The sequence below is a fragment of the Stigmatopora nigra genome, chromosome 13 (assembly GCF_051989575.1).
Source record: "Stigmatopora nigra isolate UIUO_SnigA chromosome 13, RoL_Snig_1.1, whole genome shotgun sequence".
Taxonomy (NCBI): domain Eukaryota; kingdom Metazoa; phylum Chordata; class Actinopteri; order Syngnathiformes; family Syngnathidae; genus Stigmatopora; species Stigmatopora nigra.
Genome location: NC_135520.1, coordinates 8362336 through 8380523, shown reverse-complemented (window position 1 = coordinate 8380523; position 18188 = coordinate 8362336). Strand labels below are relative to the sequence as shown.

Sequence of the window (18188 nt, the reverse complement as noted above, 5' to 3'; positions counted from 1 at the left end):
TATTATATTTGCTACTATTACTTATCTCAAATTTGTCACTTTCCTCGTTCAAATAAACTTCTTGTAGCATCCTATCCCCTCAAAAAAGTTGGTGTTAACTTTGATACAATTTCATGTTTGAATAATAAATTATTTTTACATTGTTTTGTTCCAAAAAGTAAAGAAAACATTTTTTGTTTGCTTGGATAATATTGAAAATGCCCCTTAGCGATGATATAAATGTCACCCCAAAATGTGACATTGTTTCAAATGCAAACTTTTGTTTTATCGCATGTCTATAAACAGCAAAACAAAAGCCTCAGGTGACACAAATTCCCCCCCGAAGTGTCACATATTGATACTATAGCAGTGGCGCGTGTTTTTGCAACCCTATTGTTTATGTGCGGGGCCTTCTGAGAGATGAACTGCCTCCGTTGTTGCTTGCCCGAGCGGAACGCGACGAACCGGTGAACCCTCGAACCTTGAAATGCAGATCTGAGGCCCGCTGAGGAGCGATGACAGCTGTCATATAGCTCCTGTGATGAATCACCCAAAAAGAAAAAAAAATGGAAAAAAGGAGGAGTGTGGAAAGAGGGTGAAAAAGAAAAGCAGCAGCAACTTTTGTGAAGACACAGGAGGATTGTTCTTCCATGTTTTTTTATTATCATACTAGTCAGCATAAAAGTGTTGGATTGAGGACTAAATCAAATGCTGTGAGTGACCACTTGAAACGTAGAGGCTGCGCTGCGGGGGATTCTGCCTCCTTTGTTTAGATGCTAATATGCTGCTGTGATAGCAATATTGGAGGAAGGGGGTCCTCCTTTGCCTTTGATACCCATTACCCCTCCCTTCCCTCCTGTATCTTTTTTATTTTTTTTTTTTTTACTAGCCAGGCATAACAATAAGCCAATCCCTTGGAGAGTACATTTATTTAGTTATTTTTTTCTTCTTCTTCTCCATCCACTGACCTAAAGGCACCGAGCGCCCATCATCTTGAGCCTGATGGCACTTCAGTAATCAGACTCCCTTGTACATGCATACTCTCTTGTTGTCCACAGGGGCTATAATCTCCTCGTGTATTCATATTTAATGTAACGCAATATTATTGGATTGTCCTGTAGTAGCATTTTTTTCATTGTAATAGATTGAGTAGGATTCCATACAAAATTATGGTATTTATCAGAGAATTTACGTTTTCAGAATGGCATAACTACATTTAAGTGATGTTTTCATGCACTAACAACAATAATAGTGCACAATCTAATTATGTCCTTCTGGTATGTATATAGTACTGTGCGCATATGTAAACCGAACAGTCACAACAAAAGGCACACACTGTAAACTAATGAAATCCAGCACAACTGCTGAAATAATCTTTCTGTTTTACTTCCCCAATTTGTGTTGCTTTATCTTCGTTTTTGTTGCTTTATCTTTGAATGGTTCTTACTTTTTTATTTTATTTTTTGTGTTTTTCTCCATATTTAATTTGATCTCACTTTTAAGCTTGTTTTTAATAAATATTTACTTATTGTTTTGTTCTTACATTTTCTTTACTCTGTTTATGCTGATGATTTTACATACTTTTTAACTTACTTAATTTCATTTTAATTATTATTTAAAGTATGTTTTGTGATTGATTTCTATCTTCTTTAATTTACTCTTCTTATAATTTATTTAAAAAAAATATTCACTGTCCTTATTTTTTTCTATTGTAGTTGTATTTTCAGTTTTTTAACTATTTTCTGTACAATTCTAACTCACTCACCCACAGTGACCACAAATGTCTGATGAATCTAGCACACATACATAGTACACCTCCACTTTTTTAGCATGATCGCCTATTAAATTTCCCTGTTGGTTGCGGCTGAGACAATGTCATAATAAGTGACCAGCTCATATCCTCAGTGTCCTCGCTTGCTGTGTAAAATGAGCCCTCTTTGCGCCCCCTCTGAACTGGGGGCTATAGATCAGGGTCCCTATTTGAGCCGGCGTGCTTAATGTTTTCGTGCGTGTGGGCAAAGTCAAGTGAGACTGCAGACAGGAAATGGACAGGAGGGGATCAAAATGAGTGATGGGGCGGCGGCATAGTTGAGGGGGGCTGCAAAAAAAGAGCAAAGAAAGAGCAAGGACCTTCTCCAGTTTCATTTTAATAGCAGCGGGCCATTTTTCTCCCTTTTCGCTAAGCAAAGAGCTGACCATTATAGGGCCTCTCTGCAGAATGTGTCAAGCTGCTGCTATTAAAAACACTATTTGCACTGTCAGCTCCTATGAGCCAAATCTATGACCCCCTTAATCCCTCTACCACCATCCTCATTTTTTTGTCTTCCCAACTTTGAGGCCACAATAACTATCATCCGTTAAAAGTGGAAGGCCCATTACACTTGGCCCGTTCACACCGACTTGCATTAAGCTAATATTATCTAGTCCCAGTGTGCCCCCCCCTCCACTCCTCTGTAGTAACCCATCAATTATTAATATCCTTTGCTCACGGCTAATGTTTTGCGCTGCATTATTTAAGGCCATCTTCATTTATCAATAAACATAAATGTTAAACAAAGAAATGCTGATGAGAGTGTAGACGAAAATACAAGTTTATGAGATGATTTGGGAAACGGGACATGATTTATGGAGGTGATATTCATCGGGAATAAGAGCGTTGTAAAGCCCAAGGGTGTTCTGGGGGGGTGTGGTGGGGGGCTATGGGACACGCAAGACTGGGTCAGTTTGCTTGCAGCTATGGGAATGTTGCAAAGAGGAACTTTTTATCAGGATTTCTTTAGTGCAGTGGTGATTTCACTTACAAATTAAATTTATCTGTCTACGCTTAACACTCCAATCTTGATTACCTGATTGAAATTGATGCAAATGCAATTATTCTGCTCCAGCCCTCCATAAAACACATAGAGTTTTGTGACAGCGTTTATGACTTTCCACTTAATTCTTGTAAGAATGTATTTCTAAAGGTTTATTACGCGTTACACTCTGGAAGGTTTACATGGCTTTTAAATAATTGTTTCCCAAAACAGCTTATCTCACAGTGTCAAAATGAAATATGAGGCACTTCTGAGTCAATCAATCTATGTACTTAAAAAAAAAAGAATAGATAACAAATGAGTGAGTGAATAATCTCTTACTTCAGAATTGGTTTTCATCCTATAGTTAATTAGAGGCTACCTTTGTCAACGGGCCCATCAAAAGCATTGAGAAATATATAAATAATTTGCCAAAGTGCCTTGTTTTTTAAATGATTTTACCCTTTAAATCTATTTGCTGTTAAACGTAATAAGCCGAGAAGCATGATATGCCGTCAATTTTCCATAAATTATTTTGCGTCCAAATTGGTACCTACTTTTAGCGGAATAACTTACATTTGTGCAATTGTAAATACAAAAATACATGACCTGCCGTGAACTGTACTAAAACTTTTAATGTTGTCCAAACTGTCAGTTGGTGCACACAAATGGAAATGACGGACACCATTTAAAAGCGTCCCTGCCCTCTTTGCCGTGAAATGCTGGGGATTCCTCACAGTGAAGAAAACTGTGATAAATATAGCTTCTGCCATCTACTTTAAGCTGGTGTGGAATTTAGGTGAGACAAAGGAGACAACGGTGTGCAGAGTGGGTGGCATTGGTTCTCCTCCAGCTAAATAATAAGAGCCAAGCCTGTGCCACACAATGTACCCGTTATTGTACTTGAGTCTGAATGCACAGATTAGGACACACACCACACAAAGAGTAGCGGGCTGCAATGACAGCGATACGGGGACATTTATAGTGACACCCAAAGGGTACGTTCCCTCGCGCCTTAAAATCTGAACGAGACTTGAGCAGAATCCCCATCGTCAAGGCGCTTAAATTGGCGGCTTGTATCGAAGCGTTGAATGAATGGTTTAAGGTTTGCAGTGAGTGGTTTTCACAGTTAATTAACCTGCTGTTGGCAGAAGGGTGGATGTCACATGACAATGTAACTTCAATCAAAAGTATTTCATTTATTTTGTCACACTTGGATATGGAGCAGATTATTTTTCTTGTAATTTGCAGTGGCACATTTTTACATGAAGTATCAACTTAACATTGAGGTTTTGTGATATTTTTTGTATAACAAAGAAGTACAACAAGTCCCTATTCAACATTTAATGCGCACATTTTAAGCCACAAGTGATTCACCTGACATAATCTTCTACTTATTTTTAAAACAAGTTCTGTGTTTAATGTTTTTCTATGGTTCACTATTTGTACATTTTGATAAAGTATTAAACTTCTCTGTTTTGGCGAAATTCTTGTGAGAAAGCATGGGATTACCAGCTGATGCGTCCCTTGCCATGTTTTGAAAACAGGGACCATTACCAGTGCAAGGTCAAGGACTCTAGGATTAGTGCCTGATTTGTTCTGGCCCGTTATGATTTAGAGGGGGAAAGAGGAGCTTTGAATGTGAGACATTAGCGCTCACAAGGTTTCCGCAGAAACTCGATCTGTGGCGCGCTGAAAGCTGTGTCTTCACCTGTTAGCAGCGCACCTTCTTGTCTCCGGGGTCAACGAGTGTTTGCCACCCAGGACGGAATGTAGTGTGTATGATTCATTCTCTGTTTAATTACAGGGTCTTGCTTCATTTTTAGCAGCTGACTATTCAAACAGGTGCAAGGGTATGGGTCTGAACAAGGGTGTATTACGTCTCAACTTTGAACGAGATATTTTGTTGTTGTTCATTCAACCCTTCACATTTTGTCCTCATTGTGCAAGTGAAGATGGAGACTGCTACATTATTCCAGATATGCATTTAAGTCTTATTCACGATATTCTTGAATTTCATCTACAATCCGACAAATGTCACTCATTCGTTCAGTTGTAATGTTGCCTTACTTTAGTGCAGATCGATCCCCACTCGGTGGTAGTGAATCCAAATGTTTGTCTCTCTATTTGTGCCCTAAAACTGATTGGCAGCTAGTCCAAAGTAGAGTCTGCCGTTCCCTCAAAACCAGATGATATAGTATCCAGCACTCTACACCCCTAACAAGGATAAGTTGAAAATGAATGTGTCAGGAGTCGCTGGATTGCCTCTCCTGACAGAATGAATGAATCCTGCCAAGTATTTTAGTGCCTCTTTAAGTGTATAATCATACATTCCGCTCTCCATACATGTGCATTTTTAATATAATTCCTTTACTAATTTACATTAAAGCTCGAGGCTGTGCGGGAAAACAATTTTCAAGGGATGCTGGTTAAAAAAAATGCCTCGACTTACGCAAATAAGAACATGTAAGCCATTATTGACTTTTGGCCTTTTTAACAACTCTCCTAAGGTCTATGTAATTGTCTATCCATTTATATTAGTTGCTCTGGGTAGTTTTTCCAATGTGCTTTGATATGGTAATGATTTGATTTGCTTCATATGTGCAATTAGAGACAATATTACAATGAACAAAGTGTATTTAAAATAATCAGTTTGTCTTGCATGCACGGAATATTGTAATTATTATAGGATATTTTGCAAAGACAAAATATATTCCTCAAATTGTCACTTGCAAGTCGTGATTCAAAACCAATGTATATCCGTGGGGGAATGATGCGTAGGTTTGTGTCTACAGGGAAATTCAGTAGTAGTGTAGGAACACATTGATGTATGGGACTAAATGAAGCATCCTCTCCCATGGCAGTAGGAGATGTATACTGTATAGACAAAAGAACAAGCGTGTGTGTGTGGTGTTGTTGTATGTAACAGCAGGGAAAAAAAGATAAATCTATCTCATTAATCCCTTCTTCTCCCAGCCTTAGCATCCCTTCTAAGGGAATTTGGACCCTAGAAATTATTGGATGGTCAAATAATATGCATATACACTTCCAAAGTTAGATTATTTCATGATAAAAAAATAATTAATCGAAATAGGCGATAATGTGATAAAATGATTCACTCCAAATACAATTCAATTGATTTTTACAATGTAACTAACTTTGGTTATAATGCAATATGATTCATTTAGATGATGAGGCAATGTAATAATATTCATTCCAAATATCGTACAAAATCATATAAAACAATTCACTGTAATTACAAAAGATTGTTTACATGTGTTTTATCACTTAAAATCCAATCTTGATATGTGAATTGTTGTTTTTTGGTTATTTGTCAGTAACCATACAATTCAGATCTTTTTTTTTTTTTTTTTTTACTTTTAATCAGGCCTTGCAGTTCTGAAAATCTAAGCAACTCATCTACAACTGTCCTGAATATGTCTAGGAGATTAATGTACTCAAATGCTGTCCCATGACATCATTGATCTGTATTATTTCCATTGTAATCAGTATTAGCAATACAAAAGAACTAAAGAAACTAACAGTTACATAATTTGTTCCAAAATTCATTTATTTTACGCTATATAACAATCTGTATATTAAAGGTAGCCCTGAGATGTCTTTTTTTTTCTTCTTTCTTTTTCTCTGGCCCCCAAACCAGCTGTTGTTCCAAAATAAAAATGCACTTTAAACAACCACAACGGGAGTGCACCAAAATCCCATGTGACGCATTAAAACCCTTCAGCCTAGAAAGACACATCATTTCCATTCTACGCATCTAAGCAGGTTTAAAGATAGCACTATGTATTAAAACGTGTAGATTTACAGACTTTTTTTCTTGTTAATGCTGCAAAAATACTGCCACTGTGCATACTTTACATTTCTTGTCAGACCATAATACAAAAGGGACAAAAGAACTATAAGGAATATGTTTTCAGACTTTTTTTTTTTGCTGTTTGCGTTGTGTTTGTGTGCAATGTTTGCTCACATTCTGTAGGAATAAGCCTTAAACATTTTGCGACATTCATGGCCATTTTTGGAAGAAAATTCATTTTGGGACTTCCTACCCCAACCTCACTCTCTCGTGGATATTTTTTTATAAATGACCAAAACCTGGTCTAACTCCCCATTTCTCTGGACACAGAATTGCACTGATCTAGATGTTGATGTTATATGAAAAGAGAGCCCAGTGTGTGAATTAAGTTGTAAACTGTTGACAGTTTTATTGCAGTTAGCCCGGCCGCCCTAGGGTAGCTTTAAAATATATTTTTCTCTCTGCTGTACAGGGGTGATGTTAAGGACTCAGCAGGTGTTAGCTGTCCCAAGGTATTATCAGACCATAATAATATACAATAGACTGGTATGATACCATGTTCTCATTAGTTGAAATAGGGAAAGTGGGTCTCAAAATGTGTGATGTTGAACTGCTTTGAATTTGTGTAGTTTTATGACTAGGGGCCATGAATTTGTAATGGTCTTTTGGTGTTCATTATTCTTCCTATCCATTTGACGGACTTCAAATTTCCATACCTGAATTTTGTGCTGCTTAAGTTTGTAAACCCAGCTTGTTGTTGGCATGCAAGTGATGGGAAATGATTTGATGATGTCTTTATTGTTTGGGTTTAGAGGGCCTTGTCATATTCTGTGCCCCTAGGCCTGAATCTGATTTGTTTCCACAACTGAACGTGAAACAATACATTGTAAATATGATGTTTCGTCCCACTGAAGAGATATGATTCATTCAAATCAGGACATAATGCAATGTGATCCAATTACGATACTATAATTCATTTCACTTAGGATGAGATTCACTCCGATTGTGCTACAATATAATTCTTTAGTTTTGATATAAGAAAAATCACACCAATTTCAATACAACACGAGGAAATATGATCTTCTTCCAATTATAATTTGATTCCCTGACTTAGTTTGAGATCAAATATGATTGACTCCAATTTTTCTACATTATGCAACTCACTCTAATCATATGAAAATACCATTATTTGGTTAATTCCAAGTACAACATGGATCTCTCTAATCATGATACAATACATTCCAAAATTATGCTATTCTCTCCGAATATGATTGGAACAAACCCCATTATAATGTCATAATTATGATGGGATTCACCCAATGATTTTGATCCTTATACTTCCACTTTCTATTCATTTCCCACCATCTATGTTCTAATAAAAGATTTGGTGAGTTGAAATGTCTATCATATGACAAAACATACTATTGATTTTTTGGGGGGGGAAATTTAAAATTAAATTGATTTCACCACCACACCATCTGTGATGGCAAAGAAGTCCATAAAAGAGATAAAGAGGTCATAACCATTTTATCAGCCTGTAGTCTATCTCGCAAAGATTTAGGAGGCAGTGAAAGTGTGACGGTTAAAAGTAAGGTTCGTTCAGTACGTTTCAAAAAGATAGATACATGTGTCTATAAAGTAACTGTTGATATGTTTGATAGATTTTTTTGCAGGAGGTTGTATTGAAATGTTTTATATTTCTTTCTAAGAATATCGCAAAGTGTAAAATTTGTTTGGGGTCAACGTGGCTGAAACCCAAGTTGATTGCAAATTCAATTAGAAGTCAATTTTCCTCCTCATTTTAAAGGTTAGTAGACATTTGATAGACTTGAAGCAAGAATATTTCCCTCTGGATACGGACACCAAATGTCAAGTTTGTATCTTAAACGTTTGTTTACCCTTTTGCAAAGTTCCACACAATCCCTGGGGAACCATTCTGTTTCCTAAGCATTCACTCTTTTTCCTTTTCCTTTAGCTTTTACTCACAAAGAAAATTAGTTTGAGAGTATACCTATGTTTGGAAGAAGTCATCTTTGTTCTACCCTAAACTGTGGACACAGAAAACACAGTGTTTCTGTTATATTTCTCACAATATGTGCATATTGTTTTCTACACTATATTCTGTAAGTAAGAGTTATTAAGCAATATATCAGTTCTCATTCATGTTTTGGATTTTCCTAGTTTAAGGTCCTTGGATTTGTCAAACAACAATAAGAGTTTGGTTGAACAAACTTTTAAAAAAAAATTATTCAGTGTATACATACAAAAATACACTGTAGGACTTAAATTTCTAATATGGGTTTTGAAAATTGCCTTCCAATTAATGGGTTTATTTGTCAAATTCAATCACGTACAATATTGCAGTATTAAATGTGTTTATCCATTTTATGTTGTTGACAGGTAAAACTTTTTCTTTTGAAAAAAAATCTTGTTACCTACTCACATTTTACACCCTAAGGCCTAGACCAGGGAATAATAGGTGAAGTTAGATTTCAATCCTGTCAATGTTCTCCTTCACCTGTCATAATGACAACACATTTGCAAGGGCTTCTTCACCCTTCTAGTTGTCTATAGGTCACAAGGTCACGATCTGAAGACCATTCCTGTCATAAAAAAAGAAGGATTTCTTGTAGAACTTCTTCCTCCTGAGATGTAATTTTCAGCACTTCTATAAAGCCTTGAATATGAGTAGAGGAAACCTGTTAAGGTTTTTTTTTCTCTGTCCGCGGCATTTTGTTTTGTGGGAATGGAGATCGTAAACTTGTGTAGTAAAACTGCTGTGTGTTCATGGTAATTTTAATCCAGTCATCCATATCGTTGATCTTGTCTGAGGAAAGCTACATAACAGACGGGAAATAAGATATGATATGATCAGATTTATGGGATACTGCACAAAATGGGGAAAAAACGAATCTTTTATTGCCTTTTACACATTACAGATGTGCACTAATGGAGATAAAGAAGAGGATTTCAAAGCCAGGTTTTGACATTCACCCCCTTCTGCATCTCAAGGTAAGATAATACTTTTGAAAAGCAGAAAAATGAATATGTCTGTGTGTGGTCTGGGTTCAAAACTACAATACATTTTCATTTAATCCATTTGTCAAGAAGTTAAAAAGAAGTTCTGGCTACATGGTTAAAGCATATTAAGTTCAGAACACATGACAACATGCCTTGTGATGAATTGATTGGGTGCTTTTCCAATTTTAGGCATTTTTAAATAATGTCTGAACAAAAGATCATAGCTATTTCTTGTATTATATAATCCTGCTCAAATGGAAAAGATGTCAATCGCCACCTATGGCACTTAAGTTGATAATATGTGAGGTATTTGAGATATACTCTAAATGGAATTGACTTAGCTTGACTTCAATTGCACTGAACTCAAGTCAGAAAAGTTTAAAGGCTGTTCCACAATCATTTTTTGACTGGTTTTACTGCACTTCATTATAATTGACACAATTGTTCCAGAAATGGACGATGATTGAGGGGGGGAGCACGTCACCACACACTCTCACTCACCAGTCAAAATTCTCCACAATGGAACTTAAGGGAAAAATCCTTTGTATGGGTCGACTCTCCTCCTTTTTCCGTCCTGTCATCCTTTGATCTCCTCAGCCCTCCTGGGCTTGACGCCACACACTCACAACTATCACCTTCAAGCACACGCCGCCCCAACCTCAGAAAGTGCCCACAAAAGGTAAAGGGGTGTGGAAATATAGGGTTTATTCTTGAAATTCAAATAGAATAGCATATTATAGTATAGCATAATATAGCATAACATAGAGTAGATTGTAGAATGTCTTTATTGTCAATATATAAGTACAATCAAACTGAAAGCACACCCCTTAAGAATGCATAGATAAAAAAATAATATGAAATACATTTTAAAAATACATACAGTACTACCTGTGTACCAAAGTACTGGCATCCATTGAAAAGTTTGAACCACCATATATTGCAATGGCTTACCTTTTTATGTCAAAACCTTTTTTTAGATTATATTTTAACACGTTAAAATCAAAGAAATAGAACAATTGGAAAACTAATTTCAGTCTAATGTAATGATGTGCAAAATTGGTGTCTTTCTCTATTTGGTACTTCATTCAGTATAATCATTGATCAACTTGGGACCTCAAAAGCTATTATCCGGTAACTTCTGTTAAGTAACCCCCCCCCCCCCCCCCTTCCTGAACAAACAGTTGTACTAAAACATATTGGACATTCTGCGGCCCTACATTTAATTTCTCTTTCGGACTATCTGCTGTGTTGCCAGACCACGGAACTCTGTCAATACTATCAATGTAATCCACAAGCATCCCCTGCTGTCACTGAGCACTTGGCTTCTGATCCATTCTGCACAAGGGCTGGTCAGTTTGGGCCATTGATAAAATGTCACGGACTGCAGCGCTTTGATTAGCTCTTCGACTAATGCCATGCTAAGCAGAAACATTACTCTACCCAGCAGGAGGATGAGGAGGTAGGAGAGGGAGAGAACCAGAGAAAATGTACTCTACAGGGAAATTAAGCAATGCGGATGAAATGGCAAAGCGAGGAACTTGTTGGATAAATTAACAACGCAATTACATTACATGACACGGCAGCAAGATGGATGAGGAAAACTTGGCTGGTGTTATGTTCTGTTTTCCAAATTGCAATTTATTTGAGGGCTCTAATGGATGCTGTATTAAAACATCTCTGGCCGCGGTCAGATTTCATTGTGTGTCACCTCAAGGTGATTGATGAGCCTCTCTTCCACGCCCCTTGACCCCCCCATTCAACACACACACATCCACACACACACACACACACACAGCCCACTTTACTCCAGTGTTCCTCTCCCGGCTACACTCACAACACATTTATTGGGAATTCTAAACACAAGGGTCCAAACATATTACACTGATATGCTTATTACTGCTTTAACACCATCTGTTTCTTAAACAATAGCAGCTGTGGCTTGAAAAAATACAGTGGTGTCATGATTTACGAGTTTAATCTGATGACATTCGTATCTCAAATCACTTTTCACAATAGCGTGGATTTATTTAGCAACCAAGCGTGTAGTGCTGTAACTAAGCTGCTGCAATATTGGTTGCTTTTTACAGAGGATAAATAATGTAATTTAAAAAAGGGGGTTTCTAAAAGCAAAGGGATGTGCTTCCATTGAAAATACAATATTTAATTATCTTTGTTTTATTTTTACTTTAACTTCATCTCGGAGGGGCAACAACCATTTTGAGATAAGCCTACTTGACTTTATATTTGATCATTTCTTCACTCTCTGCCAAATGTATACTTCATTTAAGGTAACTGCTAGTATTTCATTTTCTCAATGATTAGTTTATATAACCCCGATCTAATAAAACGTTTAAAACAAATTAAAAAATTTATTTTTCCCAATCGATAAATTTGCGTTTTTTCTTTTTATAGAACCAAAAGAAAATTATTGTGCTTGTGCTTCTCACAGTGATAACTGTGGCTATTCCTCGCGATCATGTCTGTTTGCATAGCTGGAGAAAATGCATTAGCTTGTCGGCACATCTGGAAATCATCAGCGGCTCGGTTATGGCGCTATCGTTGCAGCTTTACATACCTGTCAACCTCGAACCATTTGTGATCTTACCAAATTTTGTTTTCGCCCTTACATATATGTATAAATACATGGAAAATCTTACCACTTTACTTTTTTGTAAAAAATCACGAACAACAAGTGAAAATGAAAGTAAACATAAACAAGGGAACAGGAAACGGAAATCACATGGTGAAAGTGTTACAAAACGAAATGTTTATCATGATCTTTTTTTTTTAGCCAATCAGAGGCGCCGGTACATATATCACTTGGCAGACATGCGTTTCCGGGAAGAAACAATGGCGGATGGTGAAAAATGGCTAGAAAGTGCCTTAATTTATTTTTTTTTCTCAAAATCACCGTTTAGCGTACCATTTTCATGTGTACAGCGTACCAATATAAAAATGGGCTTTCAGTTGTACCAATTACGGCGAGAACGTACCAGTTGACAGGTATGGCTTTACATCACCGTTCCTAATGACTTACAGCGCAAGGGGGAAGAAGCACATGCTATCTGCTTTGAACTCACAAGGTTTTCCTCGGATGGCAACCCAATCCTTGATAGGCCCTTTCGTCATGTGTACCTCCCGTTCCCTCTCCTAGAGGTTAACAACATTCCGTAGGATGACATCAGCCAGTGCGCCTCCAAGCCACGAGACAGTAAACAGCTTTGTTTTTTTTTCTTTTCTTCGTTCTTTCTTTCCAGGTTTGCTTCAGATGTGAGCAATGGGATACATAATGAATGAGGCGCTGACGAGACACATATTTCACTTAGCGGAAATGGCTCTAATGCCGTCGGCCCCGATTAGGATCCACGGTGGGTGGGAAGGAGCTTCAAAACCATTGTGCAAGGCAAAGAGTGTTAAACTCAGGCGCATCCTGAACATCAACAAGCTACTTTCTGACTGTAGTGAAATATTAATACAAAGGTGTTATAATCTGCGCAAAATGGCCAATACAACGCAAAGAAAAATATGCAGGAGCATCTGGCTAAATGATATCATTTTTCATTGCATAATTGCATTGAATAAATGGGGTGGACCAGTGCTGTAGAGTGGTTAGGGCATCTGCCTCACAGTTCTAAACTCAAGGGTTCAATCCCTAGTGGGTACCTATCTGTGTGGAGTTCGTACATTCGCCCCAGGCCCGCGTAGGTTTTTTCCAGCTTCTCCGGTTTCCACCTAAATCCCCAAAACATGCTTGTTAGGCTGGTTGAACAGTCCAAACTTCCCCTAGGTATGCGAGCATGAATGGTTGTCCACCTCAATTGGCTTGCAACCAATTCAGGGTGGTCCCTGCCTACTGCCCATAGCTGGCTGAGATGAGCTCCAGCACCCCTTGCCTGTCCAGTAGTAGTCTGCATTCACACTCCTTTGACCCATTTAAAAATTTGACTGAATGCATGGTGTGTGGTAACTATGTCAACCAGTTTTTGGGTTGTCGACTTTGATGGACAAGAGGATCAACACCGCAGTTGAGCTTCCGCTTCCCTCCCCTGCTGACTCATCCCCTCACAAGCCTTTAAGAGGTTAACAAAAAGCTTCCCCCACCCTTTCATCAAAACAACCAACACATCTCCAATCTGCCTTCGCCACATCCTTTGACATGACACATGAGAGACAGCACTGACCACGACAGTGCCTTCACTGCACCCTTTTTGATGGCAAATAGGCTAAGTGACAATTTACATAGTACCTTGGAGAATAAAATATATAATACACTTAAAATAGAATATGTCAAAATCCCACTAATGTAGTGACGTCCAACTTGCTCGTATAGTTCCCACTGAATTGAATATGAAGGTTGTTCCAGCTCCTAACATTTTTTCATCTGTTTGCAGAGTGTTTTGGATGAGAAAAATATAACTTAATGTAATATTGAATTTTATAAAAACATATAAACAATAACACAAAATAAAGAAACATAACATTGGGCATCATAATTCACTGGTGTGCATGTATTCGCCACCTAGTGGCACTATTGAGTACTGTACATAAGTGAAGAAGAACCACAACTCTTTCTGTTGCATTCATTCATATATTAATTTTCCTTTTCAATAACTGATATAGAATATTTCTGAATAAAATACTTATCCTTTCATGACAAGTTCTGTCAATTCACATTCCTCCTGTATCTCAGACTACAACTGAATGGGTTCACAAAGTGGGAGCTCGTAACAAGGCCACATCATCTAATTAGGTTTTCCTTACGCCTACTTAATAATTCATGCTATCAGCAAGTCTACAAGGAAGTAAGTCTCCTCTTCTTCCCAGGAAGCTTTCGACAAGGATCATGTGTCCACTGTAAGTAAAGAAGTGTGAGTAACAATACATACTATAGCAGCCTCATAAATAAATATGATGATTGTTAATGGGGTTTAATGTTACTCCATGGTGCCCCAGTTGACCGCTATGGGCGACCACCATGGCAATGTGAGCTCAATGGAGGCTACGTGTCCATCCACAAGGAGTCTGTCACCAGGGAGAGAATTCTCAATGAAGATTGCTCTCGCTTTATGCCTTGTAAGGACCAAAAAAAAAAGCTATCAAGGTGACTTTTTATCACCCTGCAAAATGTAATCCAATAATAGGAATTTTTATGACTAGGGTATATGCAAAGGGTTGAAAAATATGGACATCATTTTGGTGTTAAAGTTGAATAAAAAAATAAAAATAAACTCTCTTGTTCCAAAATGTCAACATAGTCCAATTATCTTAGCTATGGATTTATAATATTGTTGCATTAATTATAAATTAGGCAGTCTGGTGGACGAGTGGTTAGGGCATCGGCTTTACTGTTCTGGTGTCTTAGGTTTGGTACCAGGTTGGTTTGCTCTCACTGGGCTTGTTTGGGTTTCCATTGGGTATTCTGGTTTCTTCCCACATTCTAAAAGCATGCAGGATAGACTGGTTGAACTCTCTAAAGTTCATCTAGGTATAAGTTTGAACGTGAATGGTTGTCTGTCTTTAGCTAGAATGGGCTCCAGCACCCCTTAAAGCCCTTGTGAAATGAATGAATGAATGAACTACAAATTGTTGTTTAAATGAATACCTCCTAATTGATTCAATACATTTAAGTTACTCTTTCTAAAACCTCACATTTACATTTTACATTAATTCATGGGTTTTCGGACAATGAGAAAATAGAGGTGATCAGTTGCCAACATTGAATTGCAGTATACTATTCTTGTTGCTTTTTAAAAGTTAAAAGTAGCAGCTCCATATTTGTACTTAAACTCCCGAATACATCTGTTTTGTCTTTTTTTCTGACCTCATTTCACTCCATTGAAGACAAGCAGCCAGAACATCCATGCGGAATCACAGTGAATTGGAAGTATATTAAAGTGGCCAGCAGAAATACTTTGCTTAAAATTCAAAATTATGCAGCCTTTGTAAAAATACATTTTTTTTTACCAATTCAGTAACTGTCTGGAACTTCCTTCTAGAAATGTAAACTGTCTATGCTTATACTGGCATTGCTAATCTTGGTGAAGTCATTTTCAGCATCTGGTCTTAAGAGCCATGTTTATTTTTGTACTGTACAAGAGAGAGACGTGATATTTTTTGGTGGTTTTTTAGGATGTTTCTTCTTCTTCCTTTTCCAATAAATCAGCGGAGACGTTCTATAAACGTACTCTAGCAGGGCCGTGCACGTCCACTTGCAATGTTATGATTACGAGTGTGAGACAGGAGTGTTAATATTCCGTCTGTATCCCACTGAGGTGTAGCTCACGTCCATCACCCCCCCCCCCCCCCACCTCCTCCCCTTTGCCATCATGCAGAGTGTTCCAGCAAGCTTGTATCTCCCCCTCCAGGACGAGTTCTATTATAGTCCCTGCACTCCCACAACACAGAGCAAGCACATTTCTGTCCCAGCCCTCAGATTCTCCAATCTGTCATTGCAATCACTGGAGGTCGGAGAAAGAAAAAAAAAATCCAAAATAAAACATCCCAAAGCCAAATGACGCTCCAGTGTGTGACAAAATAGTCAGAGGCGGTAGGCCGGGGCAATTTGCCTGGAATCTTTCATTCCCATCCCAGGCTCTCATTTCGGTTCTCCCCAGCGCTCGCCTGAGCTGATAACAAGTGTGCGCGTTCGGCAGAATGATGGATGGACTTTAGCCACGGGCTTGTCAGGAGAGGGTGCAGGGCCATATGGAAGTGGCATATGGAAGCTCATAGCGGAAGATGGTGAGAGATGCGGAAACATACATTAAAGATGTTTTTTTTTTTGCATTTTGAAATGCAATGTTCATCAGTTTAGTGTTGGTGAGCTTTTAGTGACACCCCCTTATTTGATGGAGAGTTTCTGATTGGTTTTGGCATTTAAAAGTAAATCTTTTGAATACTGTTCTTACATTTTAAAATTTCAGTATATTATGTATTTTCCAATGAAGTCATGATCTATCTATACGTACAGATGTGCACGTTTGTCATTCCTTGCGGCCATGTGGCGTCTAGGGATAGAGGGGCCCTGAGGAACTCCGTTTGATTGTTTAAAACCCCGCTTAATTGGCGCTTTGTCTGCTCACTTCTAAATGAGGCGGGACGCCCACGGCGGCAGGGAAGGGGGTTCCCGTGGAGACCACTCGCCATTTGACAAGCCCCGTAGTGGGTGGGTTGCTGGAGACCCCCCCACCCCAAATTGCCAGGCATGACGGCGGCCCGTGCTGCACCAACCCTGACCAATTAAAACTCAGCTGACATGACTAGACAGTCGACCAACACGGTGTGACTGAGGGTGTGTATTGCAGGTAATAATAAGCCTTCCACTTAAAACATTGTTTTCCTAGTTGCAGTACAAACAATATAAATTAAGAAAGAAAGAAAGCAAAATTCAACATGAGTAGAATACTTAAAATACAAGACCAGCATACAGAAAAAGAAGGAATCAAAAATTCAATGTTACAAATCTTAAAATACAACAACTGTATATACCATAGGTCAATATGAGTCTCCCGTTTCTCTTTTGCTGTTGAGTCGCCACTTGGGCTATAAAATAGGAGAAAATCAAAAATTCAACATGACTGACAACACATTTACTATCACAATGGTGTACTACAGGTCAAAACGGGTCTCCTGATTCTCCTTAGTCTTCTACTCGGTGCTCAAGACATACATTTTGACTGAATTAGAACTTCAATATATGTTACATCCATTTTGTGTGTGAGTGCAAGCTTGTGTGCGTTATCCTGTTAATTTTGGCTTAAAGAAATCCCCTTTTCATTCCATTTGTTTGTTCTCTCATTTCTTTGTCATACAGACAGAGAGGCCCATGTCTGTGCATGTTTAAAAATGTGGAGGTAACTTTGCAAGAGTTCTTTGTGAACTCAAGTACTCAGATCGGGTTACATGCAGACAGATTTATAATTGGCAATAATCACTTAGGACAAGCCCTTGCACCGCATGTGACTGTAGGCCAAAGTCAATACTTATAGTTGAGTCATGAAAAGAGGGTCCTAGGGGGTCACCCTGCTTCTTGCTCAAATATTAAACTCCATTTTCTTACTTGGTCTCTTTCTCATTCATCTGCCAATAAAAATACGTCGCCTTAGTCATCCTGGAATGATAGAAATGAGTTAAAGCACCCCTTTTGGTTGGACCCAGATTTGTTATTTGAGGTTTTCAGCATCAGTCATATATTCAATTCAATCCTGGCCTAAGGCAACGTGCAGTTTTTGAAAACTTCTCACCCAGTTCTCATCATGTTCAAGGCTCACCACGCAGTGTTGAAACCTGTCGGTCAAAAGGATAGCCTTACCTCAGAGTTATTGAGTCGTCTATGGAGGATGAGGAGTGAACAAAGTAAGACTGCTGAGGTGCAGCCACATTCTATCCTTGGGCTAGTCTGGGCTTTTTTTCTGATAAATTGACTGACAGGACACTTTGAGTGCTGAAACTTATGAAGCTGGTTATCTAACTTTAGTTTCAATTGGTGTAAAATACATTTCATATTTACTCATTACACTGTTTGTGGTTGTCATGGCGAGGATGGATGCGGTTGTCATGGTAAAGGGAGACAAACAAACAAT

General features: G+C 38.2%; 1 long non-coding RNA gene across 1 annotated transcript in view; it reads left to right on the top strand.

The window, feature by feature from the left end:
• LOC144206293 (uncharacterized) overlaps window positions 1-9599 on the top strand; it is a 42373-nt gene extending 32774 nt beyond the window's left edge. Inside the window, exon 5 of the long non-coding RNA XR_013328332.1 lies at window positions 9525-9599. This is a non-coding gene — a long non-coding RNA (uncharacterized LOC144206293). The remainder of the gene's footprint in view (window positions 1-9524) is intronic.
• Window positions 9600-18188: the final 8589 nt, after the last annotated feature.